The following is a 17,238-nucleotide window of genomic DNA, read 5'->3' on the forward strand; positions in this document are numbered from 1 at the left end:
ACCCGGGGCCCGCTTACACCTTGACAAGCAGGGGAGGCCTGCAAGGGACCGACGGACCCCTGTCCTGGGCCCTGGGTGGAGCGGCAGCCCGGGGGACCGGGCCCAGGGCCGGAGCGCCCGACCCGGGGCCCCGACCGGGCCCCTGGACCCAGCCGGGGCTCCCAGGCCCGGAGGCGCAGGGGAAGCCTCCCCGGGCCTGCCGGACCCCGTCCCGGGCACCCTGCCCTGCGGCAGGACCCAGGACGGAGCCCGGGGTGGGGAGGCCACCCTCCCCGGGGCTCCCGGGTGGGGCTCCTGAACCCAGCCAAGCACGGGGAGGCTCCCCGGAACCCCTTCCCGGGCCCTTGGCAGTGCGGCAGGCTGGGAGACAGGGCCCAGGGCCGGAGCACCCGACCCGGGGCCCGGACCGGCCCCTGGACCCAGCCGGGGCTCCCAAGCCCGGAGGCGCATGGGACACCTCCCCGGACCCATGGAGCCCGACCTTCGGCATTGAGCCATGCCGTTGGCCTGGAGATGGGTGCCCCGGACGCCCGGGGGAGGTCTGTCCGGGACACATGGAGCCCGTCCTGGGCATTGAGCCATGCCGTTGGCCTGGGGGAAGGGAGCCCCCCCCCGGACGCCCGGGGGAGGACTGCCCGGTACCCGTGGAGCCCTTCCCTGGTACTTTGCAACGCCGTTGGCCTCCTGGAGATGGGTGCCCCAGATGCCCGGGGGCGGGCTGCCCGGGACCCATGGAGCCCGTCCTGGGCACTTTTACATGCCGTCGGCCTGGAGGTGGGTGCCCTGGACGCCCGGGGGGAGGCCTGCCCGGGACCCGTGGAGCCCTTCCCGGGTACTTTGCCAATGCCGTTGGCCTCATGGAGATGGTTGCCCCGGACGCCTGGGGGAGGACTGCGCGGGACCCATGGAGCCCGTCCTGGGCATTGAGCCATGCCGTTGGCCTGGAGGTGGGAGCCCCGGACGCCCGGGAGCGTGCTGCCCGGGACCCATGGAGCCCGTCCTGGACACTTTGACATGCCGTCGGCCTGGAGGAGGGTGCCCCGGACGCCCGGGGGAGGCCTGTCCGGGACCCGTGGAGCCCTTCCCGGGTACTTTGCCAATGCCATTGGCATCATGGAGATGGGTGCCCCGGACGCCCCGGGGGAGGACTGCCCGGTACCCGTGGAGCCCTCCCCGGGTACTTTGCAACGCCGTTGGCCTCCTGGAGATGTGTGCCCCGAACGCCCGGGGGAGGTCTGTCCGGAGCCCATGGAGCCCGTCCTGGGCAGTTTGACACGCCGTCGGCCTGGAGGTGGGAGCCCCGGACGCCCGGGGGAAGGCTGCCCAGGACCCATGGAGCCCTTCCCGGGTACTTTGCCATCCCGTTGGCCTCCTGGAGATGGGTGCCCCGGACGCCCGGGGGAGGTCTGTCCGGGGACCGTGGAGCCCGTCCTGGGCACTTTGACATGCCGTCGTCCTGGAGGTGGGAGCCCCGGACTCCCGGGGGAGGGCTGCCCGGGACCCATGGAGCCCTTCCCGGGTACTCTGCCATCCCGTTGGCCTCCTGGAGATGGGTGCCCCGGACGCCCGGGGGGAGGTCTGTCTGGGACCCCTGGAGCCCGTCCTGGGCATTGAGCCATGCCGTTGGCCCGGAGAATGGAGCCCCCGGACGCCCGGGGGGGGGTGTTGCCCAGGCATATCTCATCTGGTCCCCCGGGCAGAGAACCACCAGCCCTGTAGGGGTGTCCGGGCGTACCCTGCCCCTAGTAATCCGGAGGGAAATTACCCCCCTTTCTTGTAATCCGTGCACGCAAGGTGACAGAGGGGACCCAAGGCGTGAAAGTACCCGACCTCCTGGAGACCTTGCTGGGATCGGGGAGGCAAATGGCACCTCATCGGGACTTCCAGGGAAGCCCGGCCATCTGGTCGCCCCATTGGAAAGCATCGCGGGCGACCAGATGGCCGAGCGGAAACGTGCGACCAGATGGCCGGGATCGAAAGGACTCCCAGCTCCCCATCCATCCCAAGCCTTCGCGGTAGGGTTCCTGACTGCCTGCCCACGCAAGGCAGGGCTCTTGGACCCCGGCTGGGCCTCAGGCGCAGGTTGGGCCACCGGAGCTCTAGGGCCCGGACGACCTGGGGGAGGAATGCCCGGGACCCGTGGAGCCCGTCCTGGGTACTTTGACATGCCGTCGGCCTGGAGGTGGGTGCCCCGGACGCCCGGGGGGAAGCTGCCCGGGACCCATGGAGCCCGTCCTGGGTACTTTGACATGCCGTCGGCCTGGAGGTGGGAGCCCCGGACGCCCGGGGGGAGGTCTGCCCGGGACCCATGGAGCCCGTCCTGGGTACTTTGCCAATGCCGTTGGCTTCATGGAGATGGGTGCCCCGGATGCCGGGGGGAGGTCTGCTCGGGACCCATGGAGCCCTTCCCGGGTACTTTGCCGATGCCGTTGGCCTCATGGAGATGGGTGCCCCGAACGCCCGGGGGAGGTCTGCCCGGGGCCCATGGAGCCCGTCCTGGGCACTTTGCCAATGCCGTTGGCCTCCTGGAGATGGGTGCCCCGGACGCCCGGGGGAGGTCTGCCCGGGACCCATGGAGCCCGTCCTGGGTACTTTGCCAATGCCGTTGGCCTCCTGGAGATGGGTGTCCCGGACGCCCGGGGGAGGACTGTCCCGGACTCATGGAGCCCGTCCTGGGCACTTTGACATGCCGTCGGCCTGGAGGTGGGAGCCCCGGATGCCCGGGGGGAGGGCTGCCCGGGACCCATGGAGCCCGACCCAGGCACTCTGCCATGCCGTCAGCCTGGATGGAGTCCCGGGCGCCCGGGGGACGAATGCCCGGGACGCATGGAGCCCGTCCTGGGCACTTTTCCATGCCTTCGGCCTGGAGCCCCCAGACACCCAGGGGAGGACCACCGTGAAAACCATGGAGCCCGACCTGGGCACTCTGCCATGCTGTCAGCCTGGATGGAGCCCCGGATGCCTGGGGGACGAAGAATGCCCGGGACGCATGGAGCCCGCCCTGGGCACTTTTCTATGCCGTCGGCCGGGATGGAGCCCCGGACGCCCGGGGGATGACTGCCCTGGAGCCATGGAGCCCGTCTTGGGCAATTTGACATGCAGTTGGCCTGGAGGAAGGAAGCCTAGGGAGGTGTTGCCCAGGCATTGCCTATCTGGTCCCCATGGCAGAGAACCACCAGCCCTGGAGGGGTGTCCGGGCGTACCCTGCCCCTAGTAATCCGGAGGGAAATTACCCCCCTTTCTTGTAATCTGTGCACGCGAGGTGACAGAGGGGACCCAAGGCGTGAGAGAACCCGACCTCATGGAGCCCTCGCTGGGATCCGGGAGGCGAATGGCACCTCATCGGGACTTCCAGGGAAGTTCGGCCATCTGGTCCCCCCCATAGGAAAGCGTTGCGGGCGACCAGGTGCCCGAGGGGATCCGGGCGACCAGATGGCCGAGGGAATCTGGGCGATCAGATGGCCGGGCATGGAGGTGAAGCCGCCTGGACTCTTCCCCACCCCGTCCCCGGACGAATGCCCGGGACGCATGGAGCCCGTCCTGGGCACTTTTCCATGCCGTCGGCCTGGAGCGCCCCGACACCCAGGGGAGGACCACCCTGGAAACCATGGAGCCCGACCCGGGCACTCTGCCATGCTGTCAGCCTGGATGGAGCCCCGGACGCCCGGGGGACGAAGGCCCGGGACGCAAGGAGCCCGTCCTGGGCACTTTTCCATGCCGTCGGCCTGGAGCGCCCCGACACCCAGGGGAGGACCACCCTGGAAACCATGGAGCCCGACCCGGGCACTCTGCCATGCTGTCAGCCTGGATGGAGCCCCGGACGCCCGGGGGACGAAGGCCCGGGAGGCATGGAGCCCGTCCCGGGCACTCTGCCATGCCGTCGGCCTGGAGCGCCCCGACACCCAGGGGAGGACCACCCTGGAAACCATGGAGCCCGACCCGGGCACTCTCCCATGCCGTCAGCCTGGATGGAGCCCCGGACGCCCGGGGGACGACTGCCCAAGAGCCCGGGGGACAAATGCCCGGGACGCATGGAGCCCGTCCTGGGCACTTTTCCATGCCATTGGCCTGGAGCGCCCCGACACCCAGGGGAGGACCACCCTGAAAACCATGGAGCCCGACCCGGGCACTCTGCCATGCCGTCAGCCTGGATGGAGCCCCGGTCGCCCGGGGGACGAATGCCCGGGACGCATGGAGCCCGTCCTGGGCACTTTTCCATGCCGTCGGGGTGGATGGAGCCCCGGGCGCCCGGGGGACGACTGCCCAAGAGCCATGGAGCCCGTCCTGGGCAATTTGACATGCCGTCGGCCTGGCGGAAGGAAGCCCCGGGTGGCCTAGGGAGGTGTTACCCAGGCATAGCCTATCTGGTCCCCATTGCAGAGAACCACCAGCCTTGGAGGGGTGTCTGGGCGTACCCTGTCCCTAGTAATCCGGAGGGAAAATACCCTCCTTTCTTGTAAACTCTGCACGCGAGGTGACAGAGGGGACCCAAAGCGTGAAAGTACCCGACCTCCTGGAGCCCTCGCTGGGATCTGGGAGGCGAATGGCACCTCATCGGGACTTCCAGGGAAGTTCGGCCATCTGGTCGTCGCATTTGTGGAGCCCTGGTAATACACTCCAAATACCACTCAGTGCCACATAATTACACGCCACATCATTACACTGCACTCAATGCAACATACACTACAAATACCACTCAGTGTCACATAATTACACGCCAAATAATTACACTGCACTCAATGCAACATATACTACCAAATACCACTAAGTGCCACATAATTACATGCCACACAATTACACTCTACTGAATACAACATACACTCCACACAATACCACTCAGTGCCACATAATTATATGCTACATAATTACACGCCACACAATTACACTCTACTGAATGCAACACACACTCCACACAATACCACTCAGTGCCACATAATTACATGCCACATAATTACTCTTCTCAATGCAACGTAAATACACTCCACATAATACCACTCAGTGCCATATAATTACACACCTCATACTTACACTCTACTCAATGCAACATAAATACACACTATCTGTCTATCTATCTATCGCCCTCACTCTATCTGTCTATCTATCGCCATCACTCTATCGATTGCCCTCACGCTATCTGTCTATCTATCGCCCTCACTCTATCTATCACCCTCCCTCTATCTATCTATCGCCCTCCCTCTATCTATCGCACTCTATCGCATCACCACAGTATCACTCAGCACCACCACAGCATCACTCAGGGGCACCACAACATCACTATGCGCTACCACAGCATCACTGAACGCCACAGCATCACTCGTCGCCACCAAAACATCTCTCAGCGTCACCACAGCATCAATCTGTGCAACCATTCAACAACAGCTGGTTCTAATATGTTCTCTCAATGTTTCAAGCTTCATTACAAATGCCACAAAAAGATGTTAATATTTCACTTCTGTTCCTGGATTTTCGTCACAATAAAATACAATGAACAGAATCTTCACAAAAGTTATGTACAAAAGTTTAAGCTATTGTCATTATAAATTACAATAACTTTTATTTAAGTATTAATTATTAAAAAATGTAAAGCTATTGCTATTGGTAATATCAATACATCTAAGTCACGTAAATACAACACATATTGAATTACAAATGCTATAGGTGTCACATTTGCAAAAGTTAAAACTATTGGCATTGTAAATGATAAAGCTATTAAATTCGCTATTTTCAAAACCAACACATAAATAAAAAAATTGTCATTTACAATACCAATAGGTCAAACTTTCCTAATGCGAGACCTATTGCATTGCAAATGCTTGTCTTCCTGCATGTTAATTTCGATTACTAAGAAAGAATATTCTAAAATGGAGGTCGTAAAGGACTGGGTTACCTGTGATTGGTGCATGTGACTACTTATGGACTGATGGTTCATGGGTTATATAGTTTTTCTTCAGTATTGTTCTAATTGGCTGCTGTGAATTCTGGGCAAATGACTTAATCTCCCCGTGCCTACAAAAAATGAATGTGACCTTGGGTAGTGTACCTGCTGCTAATGTGAAGAGCTCCAATACCTTCGGGTCGAGTACGTGCTATAAACTGCAGGGGGGGGGGAATAACTTTGGACTAACGAGCAGTGTCTACTGCAATAAAGCGCTTTAACGCTTCGCCGGGAGTAGTATTCTATAAGTACAATGTACACATTACAGCAAACATACACTTGATGGAGCTCATGGAAGAGCCTGAAACAGAAAGCGACGCGGTCGTGATGCTCGCTACTACAGACATGCCAACACTCCCGATTCAGGCGTGAGACTACCGATTTCAGGGCTAGTCTCCCGCCTCCCGATTCCTGCAAGCCAAAACCCGATTCCTCGGAGTTTCAGCTGACAGCGCTTGGTATTGTTTAAAGTACCAATTCTTCCAGCAATAGTCAGTGACCATGCAGGGGCTCTAGAAGGAGTGAAAAATCAACAAAGCGTAATTAACAAGTGAATGGTCTTTTAAAGACCTGTGAAGTAGGGGGAGGGGGGGGCGGCCGTGTGTGCGCACAAAAAGCTGTTTCAGCCCGGGCTGTCACAAGGGGGGAGGGGGGAAAGGCAGGGGGTAGCATGCACTGCCAGCAACCTGCCAGGCCAGTGCACAACACTTGCATCACCCTCTCTCTGCCTGCCATTGCGCTGCATGCTTCGGAAAGGTAAAAACAAAACGTGCATTTGGGTTTCAAATGTCCAATCCTGCAGCAGCACACTTCCAAAGCCCTTACATCCCAGTAACCCGATTCAAGGCCCCATTCTCCCGATTTATTTTTTTAAAATCTCCCTATTTGCTCTTCTGAAATGTTGGCATGTATGGCTACAGTACAAGCCGGGTGGGTCTCGTTGGCGGAAGTCTCGCCCGAGCTTTGCACGGGAAGGAGTACTGGAAGGAGGGGGCACAGGAAGCGACGCGCTTGTGACGCAATGTACGGGCCGGTTGGCTCTTGTCGACGGAAGTCTACTCGCCAACGGCGGTCCCGTTCGCATGGGTCACAGGGGTCTTCCAGCGGCCTCTGGCCGTGACGCCGCTCACTGAGAGGAACGGACGGAAGGCCGGAGACGCACCAGGTACGTTATGTGCCAACGGAACCTCTGGTAGGGAGTGAAGAACCGGCGGGCCTGCGCTCTCCACGGGAAGCCGCGGCCTCCCTCCCTCTCCTCCCCAGGCTGCGGCAGGCCAGATCCAGGCAGAAGCTGCACAGTCAGGTGCCGGATCGCTGTGCCCGCCCCCGCCTGCTCGGGCCAAGGTGGAGCCCGCGGTGCCGGCAGACATGGACGAAGTGATTCTAGTGTGTACCGGGAGAGGTATGTCATATGCGGCACACCGTGTGTTCTCGTGCTTCTGGGCGGCGGGGTCCCGTCACCTGGTGAAATACACAATAGGGTGTTTTCTGATAGATCATGTGACACGGATGTCAGACGAAAGCATAGTCATCCAATCCCAGCTGTGACTGCACATCACGGGCTTTTGGGCACGATGTTTCCTTGTCCTGGTTTTGTTAACCTGTATATTTCACTCAAGAATGGTCTGGTTTACTACGTATGAGCTGTATAAACATCTCTGAAAGCCGAGGATGACAGTGTCACGCTTTGGGCAAAGGTCTTGCCGAATGGCGGGTTTGGTGTGGGTAGTTGAGTGGAAAAGGTGATAATGATACTTATGGCGCTTTACTCAATTAACACTTGGAAACATTATACGCGGAGTTGATTTGCTTGGTTAAAGGCTGAATCTCTAAGGCTTATGCGTGTCCTGTTTGTTTGAAATGGTGATGTTTTATCGAGTACCGATTTGGTGACTTCTGTGATTTAGGGACAGTCTCAAGTGTTTGAGGGGCAGGAGAGATTATTGTTTTGGGTACATCCTGTGTTGATCGGAGAAGTCATGTTACAAGTAGTCTTGTGTGTGAGGCGACTGTTGAATAACTTTTCGCCTACGTTTTCTTTTATTGTTGCTTTACTAGTTTAAGGAATGTTAACTTTCAAGTTGGCTTTAGAATGTTTGTCCGGCAGTTACCGTTGGTTTTTTCGCCTTATGACTGCCTGACTTCCATTGATGTTGTAGCAATCGAATGTATCCTGTTTAACAAATCTACTGTAGAACTTTATGGTTTGACTTTGGCAATAACACATTTCTGACACGCTTGGCGCGTACTGGCTGCTCTGGGGCAGTAGACCACATCATCCTTGACCTGAAGGAGGCCAGTATTGTGGTTGGGATGTCTGTGACAGTTGCTGCGCGAGAGGTTTGAGAAAATATTGGCTAAAACACTTTTTCTAAAGCAAGTGCCAGACTGAACTTAGCCGGTTGTAGGCGCAAGAGCGAATGCGTCCGCTCTGCTATTGGTGTAGAGCTTGCTTTGCGACTTGTGAAAGCCCAGAAGCGTTTCTGGATTACAGACACAATAGTAACTGTATGGATGCATTGCCAGGACTCAAGCTATCGTTTGTTTCTAGAATGCGAGACGGGACGCCAACGATCAGTGTTGGGAGTGCACCTGAGCATCGTGGGTGGGACAGCACGTGAGTGACGAGACTTGTGTAATGGATGAGATGTGAAGGAAAGTTGAGCATTGAAGACCATGTGAATAAAAGTCAGGTACTTGAGAGGACCGTGTGTTGAGGCTGGTGGCAAGGTGCCATTGTTCAGATAAGGAATGCTGGAAATTATATGCCAAAAAGTTTATATATCCTGAGTGTGGGAGCAAAGGGTACTATGCCAGTGTGTGAAGAAGCCATGGTACCGATGGTGCAATATTGTGTGGAAGACACATAAGAGGAAATATATCTTAACATATCAGACGATAATGTGGAGTTAGCGTTGCCTAGACTGGTGATTTTGGCAGATTTTAAGATCGCAGTACATTTTAATAGGTGCAAAAATAATTGACTATTTTTTTGTAGTGATGGCATATGATTAAAGCGCCAATAGTAGTACAAGAGTATATGGTAGGGCAATAATAATAAATGGTGTGGTGTGGTCAGGAGGGTGATTGGCTTTATAGATAACAGCACAGTCAGTGGGCAAGATGTTCATGGTTAATAAAACTAATGTTTCGGTAGGATGAGGAAACCAGAAAGAATTAGAAATCTCATTTGAGCCCCAGTTCTAATGAGCCATGTCGTCATAAGTTTTTTAATTAAAGTATTCTTACTAATAGATTAGTCCAGGAAATAAATGTGAACACCAAAATGTTTTGAAAGTGGTTTATTCTCATGTCCACAAGGTTCAACTTTTAGACAATAACATCTGAGTGGATAGGCGTGTGTGTGTGTCATCCGCATCCCAATTGTGCACCAAGTGTGAACTTGAAACATAATGTTATCCACCGAGTCTGCTCAGAATATCCAATCAGGACTATCACTCCCATAGTGCCTCTGGACTGTCCTTCAAAAAACTGATATGCACATGCAGGCTTTGTCCCAATGCAGCAGTTAGCGCCGAAGGTGAAAGTAAAATGAATTAAAATAACACCGGGCCAGTGGCAATCGTCTAAAATAACCTGAAGCAGAATTAAGTTCAAACCAGGCTTATGAACCGAGGTTGAAGGGGACCGATGCATAAAGATGAGTACGCCGAGACTGACCTCACTGCTTCGGCGTAGGCGTCCGCAGTGCCCAGTCGCCACCTGGCGCCAGTCTCCTGGGTAAGGCATTTCTTGCTAGGAAAGCATAGTCCCCATGCTGGCAGTCGCGAAAACCGCCCGCTTTGTGACCTTGGCCTCCCACAGCTGCCAAACTTAATCCTCTTCCTGGCTACCAAACTGGGGGCTCACCATCTAGCACTCCTGTACTCCTCCAAAAGCAAGCGGTCAAAGGGGAGAGCCAAAAACGACTGGCGTTCCGTGTACAGTGCCAAGAACGCCAATGCTGAATTCAATATATATATATGTTGCTCTTGAGATAGCTACAAATATAGATTATATCTATCTACATATATAGATCTCGCAAATCCTACAAGCAGAACTTATCATATATAGTGTCATCCAGCTTTTTGGTTGGATTATAGCCAAGTGAGTCTGCATAAGGCTTAAAGGTAGTTAACATCTTTGGTATCTCTGTTAGGAACATTTAAGGTGAGCTCTATAACGTATCGAGTGCACCCAACACCCAGTAATGTGAGGGAGCCTAAATTAATGCTTTGTTTTTTCAGTCTCAATGTATTTTATTTATTGTTTCAGCTCTCAGCATCACAATAATTTAAAAGTACAAACTAACAACATTGGCCATACCAAACCTACATTGGATAAAAACATATACAGAGCAATCCACTAAACAGCAAAAGTGTTTAAACCTTGCATTCCATTCCAAAGGAAAATAAGTCAGCCAATTCTTCAGATATATAATAGTGCTAGCGCAGTGAGACAATAAAAGTACACCTTTCCATCAGAGGGTTGCAACCCTAAAAATATACATACATCACTATCCATTAAATAACATAAATGCCGTTAGGGGATGTATTCCATCCAGGTATAAACATTTTACCAAACCACCAAGTATCAAAAAGTGTAGTGCAGGGGGGTGTTGGGGAACTGTGCGATTTAAACAGGAGCTAGCAGCGCGTTACATCATCGAATACGTTCAAATCTGCAACAGCTATCTGCTTAAGCTTCTACCTAATGTAGTTAGGCGGCTGTCTCGGGCGGGGCCACATAACCCCATAAAAATTACAATACAGAATTGACCACATACATGTCATCTGATTTAATGCACTGTGCCATGGCTGGTTTAACACATCTAACCGTGTAGTGTTTAAAAGTGGTAAAACTCATCACCGCCATGCAGCATCCTATTTCTTGCAAAACAGAATAAAGTGGGTTAGGTTGTCTATCCCTTCCCAAGCTTCAATCACAGAGGTCAAGTCTAACAGAAAGCATATGGTTAGGTTGTCTATCCCTTCCCAAGCTTCAATCACAGTGGTCAAGTCTAACAGAAAGCATATGGATTCGCATGAAATAATTCCTGGTCGGTAGAATACCCACCGGGAATTTTGTATACAATGTTCGCCTCCATTCAGGATATAACACATCCACGTATTCGGAGCAATGTGGGCCATAGGTGTTACTGAAATAATTGCTTGTGATAGAACCTGGCTTAAACGGCGGATGGTTTTTTCTTTTTTTATCTGCATATGATACCGTTCTTTAATCGGATCTGCAGTCTGTAGTATCCTGCTTGGCTCTACTGGGGGCTTACCACAGGGACACCATCTGTAGCTCATTTAACATTTCTGTATATGGGATGACCATGTGTGACCCCATCAAGTAAAACTGGCTGTAACTTCTTGTAGGGTTTCCAGGTAAACTGCAGCCTTATGATTTCTTATCAATCCAACCCAATAGAGTATTGGCCTGAGGGCTATAATTTCTGATATTGGGATGACATTTAGCTCCATTTAGAGCACCACTATAGGAGTGCCTGGTCCAAGCCCCAGCAGATCTCGTAAAAAATTATTCTCTTCTACTTGGAGTGTTAGGACATTCACATACTCCCATAGCTCTGCCCCAAATATTGCGGCCGCCATTGCCCTTTGCTTATGTATTTGCAGAATTGACACCATTGCTTCTGGCACCAGCCTTATGCCTAAACTTTAAAACTGCACCTGCCATTTGTCTCGGAACTAAAGTTGCCTTCCATATATTTTTTAAACAATGCACTCCTTGTCTCACATATTCAACAACTTTTGTTGTGGTGCTACCACGGAGTGTGTGTTGCCTAATTTACACACATATCAAAACTCCGAAATGACTGCTACTGATGCTAGGGGCAGTCCATGGTTGCACCAAATGCTCAATGCCCAACATCCATGGGCTTAATTAAGATTCAAAAATGACATTCAAAGAATGTTCAGGAAAAATACACCCATTCTAATTGGAGTATTTATTTAAGTAATGGTACTTCAACTCTTAAGGCCAAAGCAAGTGAAAATCAGCCCTCTGTTTTTTTTTTTTAATTCACAGTTGAACAATTGGGCAATTTGCGTTTAGTGTTTTTGTGTAAGATGCTCATAAGACTGAACCGTTATTCTTCGACCCCAATGCCTTTTTAATCGACCTTCTTCAGGGGGAACATCAGTAACATAAAACACCTCTATCACAAGTAAGAAGCTTATGGAAGGACTGGCAAAAATAAGAAATAATGTCAAATTAACATTGTCACACGCTGCCACGAATAATAGTGGGTTCTAGCTGCATGCCACACATCCATTACCTTTTGAAAAACGCACTGTATCAGTGCAATTATTAAAAAGACACCTGCCTACAGTGTATCCACGATCTCCCCCAAACTGAATTTATAAACATTGATAGCCACTTATCAAAAATATGAATACGTTACTCGATCTGCTTTGAACACCTGTGGACATGATTTCTACACAGCCTCACCAATATAGCGAAAGGCACACAATAACCAATTGTACCTATCCCAAGACCATACGTATCAGTGTGCTTACTCGTTGGTTGGAGTAGTAAGCCGTACACATCCCCAAATGGCAGAGTACACCGAGCAGCAGTGCCTTGTTTCCGGGGCACTGGTTTGCTAATCCTCACAACTGCAGAAACTTCATAGAGGTCACCATGCGAACCTGGGTGCTACAAGTTGCTACTGTGCAAGCTCCTATAATTTGGGAACACATTAATCTGGGTGCACACCAAACCGTTGGGTGTTGCACCTCCTCGCCCCCATCTCTGAGAATGAAAACACTCTGAAAACAAATACACTGGCATCACTTACAGCACTGTTCAGAACAACTGTGACACTGGTCTCCTGTGCATGATAGCCTACTGTGTGTGCTTGAACAATAAACTGATGAGAGAATTCTGCCATGGATGTAGCACCAGGGACTTTGAATCCTACAGTAGTTCAACTAGGAAAAAGGCAGTTGTGCAGTCCACTGGGATCAGACATTTGTGGCAATGGAGAAAGGCACTACTGTCTTCACTTTTGTGAGGTCTCGGGCTAAAGTGATGAGTGGCATTCGCATAGTGAATCTGCCTATTGTAGTAGATCTGGCCTGAGGGAAGCCACTGACATTCAGTGCCATGTTAAGAGCCAACATGAACATTTTGTATTACATATTGTATTAATTTGCATCATTGTCAGGAACGTAATAAAGTTAAATATGAGCAGATATCCAAAGAGACGCCAACCCCAGGTGCTTGTTGGATAAAAGGAGCGCTTTAGACCGTGACAGCTAGAATGTAAAAACTATATCTGTCTTTCCTGACGTCACTACTAGGAATGTCACACTAGGGCTTGTTACACTCAGAGCTCTGGGTAGTACATGGAATCCTAAATAAAAACGAAAGATGTTTTACAAAGTAACGCAGCATGAAACCGAGAGGTATATGATTGCAGGTTTTTAGTTAAAATGTGTTTACATTTATTTCCAATTGTTAATATTTGGTTATGGCTACTTCATTAGTTGATGATGTTTAACAGCTTATACTTGCAACACAGATGCCGAAAACACTGGCTAGAAGATCTATTCTGTGTGGGTGTGTGTTGTATTTACCTAGGGTTGTTATAGAACTTTCTTGTTAGTGGTAATGAAAATACAGAATGTGGTGTTATGTAACATAGAATGTTTGCAGGGCTTTGGATTTTCTGAACTGAGAAGACTAAGGTCTAGTTCGTTGATGCTGAGTGGATATTTTTTTTATTTGTTATTTAGAAAGTTTTATATAGCACTAGCCAGACCGTAAGGTATCGGAGCGCTTCACATAATTACAAAGCGGTGCAAAAGAGAGCAAGCAAAGCACAATGCAGTACAGTACAACGAGACATTCAGGGTATGAGTCGCAGTAGGAGGAAGAGGGAGAGATCCATTACAGGATTTTGGCAATCCCCATCTGGACGGGGAGCAGAATCTCTTAAGACATTCCATGCTGGTCCTATCTGATAGTTAAGAAGCGATCAAGGAACATGATTTTGAGCTGACTTTTGAATTTCGGGAAGGAAGGAATCGTTCTGATGTGGGGGGGGGGGGATGGAGTTCCAAATTTTGGGCGCATTACCAGCAAAGGGCCGGTCCTTGGTTTTTTGTTTTCGAGTTTTTAGTGGGATCAGAAGTAAGGTGTTAGAGCTACGGAGGTTCCTGTTCTGACCTGCTTTTTAGGGCGAGCTGATGTTGCATTCATGCGAAGCATGAATGCATCAGCTCGCCAACTTATGCTGCCCGTATTTAGGAGAGTGGACAGCTACCAGACGCGCGCTTTGACGAGGTCGGATTTCACCTCGGGAGCGAGCGTCTGAGCCGCGCCTGCGCAGATGAACTCCCAGCCCCTGCTTTCGCGTCGCTCTGCTCGCATGCATTAATGGCACACAGACACAGCCAGCCCCCACCCCTCTGCATGCACACACATACAGGCGCGCGCACACATAGACAGACACACGCAGACAGCCACACACACGCAGACAGACACACGCACACACACACGCACATACACGCGCGCACCCCCTCCCCCCACACTTACCAGGGTCTTTTCGTGTGTCCCTGTGTCCCTGTCTCCCTCGGCAGCCTGCGGTTCAGTCTTCACAACAGGCGGGGCTCTCCACGACCACGGGAGCTCCGCTAGTTCACAGGCAAATCTTCCGGCTGATTACAGAAGCGCGGGGCTCCCGTCCGCTTCCTGTTTGCGGCCCCGCCCCCGTCCCAAAACAAGTTGCCTGGCTTCCGTTCTAATCCGGACTGCAGACATAAAGCCCACAGGTAGGTCCACGGGTTTCCTTTCACGGGTAATACCTTGTTTTATTTAGGGGCTTTTAGTCATATCCCAGACTCGAGTCAGAAGTGCTTTTGAAAGCTGGAGAGTAAGGTGCTCTGCTTGTTCTCGGGTGTCGGGCATTAAGGGTGTATGGTGTTTACATCCTGTTCAAGATCCGGATCGGATTGGTGATGGCGTGGGAAGGGGGTTGACTGGAGAGGAGGATGCGTGTACTGTTTCAGAATGAGACCCCGTCCTCCCCAGTGTGGTCATTGCAGGGTCTGAAGGTTGCTGTAGGCTGCAGGAACACTGCGTGCCCCAGGGCTCTGGGACATTACCGTTCCAGAGATCGCATTGCCTAGGGGGAAGTGAGACGTCTACTCCCTCGGGTCTATTCTAATTCGGAGCGCTGCCATATGGAAAGAAGGAGTGGAGGGGGCAGGGAAGGTCTTTGTTTACGCTTCTCTAGCGGTATCTGTTGTCCGCTTTTAGATTTTCACTTTGTCTAGATGGGCACTCTCCGCCTATGCGCGATTTTTATGTTAAAAGGTCTCATCCCTAGCCAGGATTGAGTTCTATATAAACCAAGTACCCAAAAACACTCGTCTAAAACGTCAACATGTATACACCTTAATTAAATAAGCCACGGAATAACGGGGATTACGTGTTGTAAGAGTAGTTGAGAGAAAGGGAAATATATCAGCACGAGTGTTCACATTTCACGTCTTACTACATTGCCATGAATTCAGACAAGTAAAGACTTTGTGGACAATCCTCCCCCTTTTGACCATCGGTGTTACCCCCTGCACACCTGTTCTTTCTCAACCTCTTGTTAGTTCGAATTTGCACAGTCTCAGCTGTCACCTATCCTTGGGTATGCGGGTATTGCATGACTCTTTTACCTCTGTCGTCATTAGTTGAGTGTGTAATATGTTTGTTTGGTCTTGGTCTCATAATGTGTTTCAAGCTTTATTACAAATGTCACAAAAAGATCACTTTTTTTTTTAAATTAAAAAGATCACTTTTATTTAAGTATTAATTATTTAAAAAAATTAAAAGCCATTGTTATTTGTAATATCAATACATCTAAGTCACTTAAATACAAAACATGTTGCATTACAAATGCTATAGGTGTCACATTTGCGAAAGTTATAACTATTGGCATTGTATATGACAAATCTATTAATTTAGCTATTTTCAAAACCAACACATAAATAAAATTATTGTCATTTACAAAACCAATAGCTCAAACTTTCCTAATGCGAGACCTATTGCATTGCAAATGCTTGTTTAAGTTTGGACGCCATATTTTCAGGTTTGCCAGTGTGAAGGGCTTTGTGGGTGAGGCAGGCTGTTAGAAAGTTCGCCCGCAATTCTATTGGTAACCATTTGAGTTCCTTTAGTGCTGGAGAGATGTGATCAAGTTTCTTTATTCCAGTGACCATTCGGGCAGCTGCGTTGAGGGTTGTTTTCAGAGGAGCAAGAACTTTATTCTGAGGATTCATCTTTATTACACTGGCGACGAGGATGGGATAGTAGGTTTGGATAGCACTACTTTACTTTAAATCCCCCTGACATAAATCCAGATAGCTACGGGGGTGCAAAAATAAATGTGCTGGGTTATGTTGAGGGTTGTAGCTAGTTTAAAGACAGGAAGACAGTTGGTAAAATTTATGTAGCAGGAAGAGGTGAAAATTTATTGGGATGGAGACATCAACGCGACTTGGGAATAATGTTAAATCCTTGTGCTAAGGACCCCAAAGATCAAGTAATGTTTGTCAGCACACCGAGTGATCAGCAAGACTTGTACTTAAAACAATTCCCTGAAGTGTTCACAGATAATCTTAGTTGTCTGAAAGGTTTTGAGCACCGCATAATTCTGAAGAAGAATGTAGTACCATGCGTGCATAAGGTGAGAAAGGTACCCAACAGGATGATAGAGCTGCTAAAAAGAGTTGGATAGGCTATTGAAGTTAGGAATTATTAAGGAAATAGAAGCATCAGAATGGTTGGCCCCAATTGTTTTGGCCCCAAAGGATGGTGGGATCAATGTCAAAATGTGTGTGGATTTGAGGGGCTTGACCGAGTGGATTTGGGTTGACCGGCAACCGCTGCCTAATATTTCAGAATCGCTCAGTATTCTCAAAGGCGCCTGTGTGTTTAGCGTATCGGACTTGTCTGCGTACCACCAGATTCCTCTGCACAAGGTATTTGAGACACCTTACTTCTTTCGTTACACCTCTGGGAGCTTACAGTTTTTTAGGAATGCCATTTGGACTGGCACCAGCAGCAGCATACTTCCAGAGGGTCATGAAGAAGGTGCTGGAGGGTGTGAGAAACATAATGTTCTTTCCGGACGACATTCTGATTTATGGTGAAAATGAGAAGAAGCATAGTGATACTTTGCTAGAAGTTTTGGTAAAGTTAGGAGTCAATGGACTGACTGAAAAAAGAAAAATGTCGCATTGGTGAGACAACGGTGTCGTATTTGGGACACATAATTT

General features: G+C 50.8%; 1 protein-coding gene across 2 annotated transcripts in view; it reads left to right on the top strand.

Moving 5' to 3' along the window:
- The first annotated feature begins 6,874 nt into the window (after window positions 1–6,874).
- The window catches only part of KIAA0232 (KIAA0232 ortholog), a 397,277-nt gene continuing 386,913 nt past the window's right edge, over window positions 6,875–17,238 (top strand). Inside the window, exon 1 of one of the 2 annotated variants that reach the window (XM_078678507.1) lies at window positions 6,875–7,337. The gene's annotated coding sequence lies outside the window, so the exon portion shown is untranslated. The remainder of the gene's footprint in view (window positions 7,338–17,238) is intronic. The other variant, XM_078678506.1, reaches the window with a different exon arrangement.

This window comes from Lissotriton helveticus, chromosome 2_2, assembly GCF_964261635.1.
Source record: "Lissotriton helveticus chromosome 2_2, aLisHel1.1, whole genome shotgun sequence".
NCBI lineage: Eukaryota > Metazoa > Chordata > Amphibia > Caudata > Salamandridae > Lissotriton > Lissotriton helveticus.